The following is a 455-nucleotide window of genomic DNA, read 5'->3' on the forward strand; positions in this document are numbered from 1 at the left end:
GTTTATGCCCATATATAAACCCAAATGGAACAACCATGATCCAGACCGAAGAAAACCCCAATTGATTTCATGGTGAAGAAGAGCATACCTTGATTAGCCATTTGGAATCTCGAAGGTATGTGAGTGTGATGATCTTCCAAATGTTAGAGTCTGATGGTTCTCCTTTTGCTTCTCTAGAGGGGAATGAGAATGCCAAAGTTAGAGTGTGATGCTAGATGTGATTATGAATTGTGTGTGGTTGCCTTATGGACAACTCTTTAACACACCTTAATTCTCATCAGCCACTCCACCAAAACCTGTTGCTCTATAAATGATGACCATAACCCATAAAAGTAACCGAAGCGGTTACTGCTTAAGTTGCAATAATTCTGATTCAGTCCCTTCATCAAATCAGAAATTGCCTGGAGGTATCTACACTTATAATATTTCATGTCACATATGTCCTTAGCCACCAA

The sequence above is a fragment of the Lupinus angustifolius genome, chromosome LG13, assembly GCF_001865875.1.
Source record: "Lupinus angustifolius cultivar Tanjil chromosome LG13, LupAngTanjil_v1.0, whole genome shotgun sequence".
Lineage (NCBI taxonomy): Eukaryota > Viridiplantae > Streptophyta > Magnoliopsida > Fabales > Fabaceae > Lupinus > Lupinus angustifolius.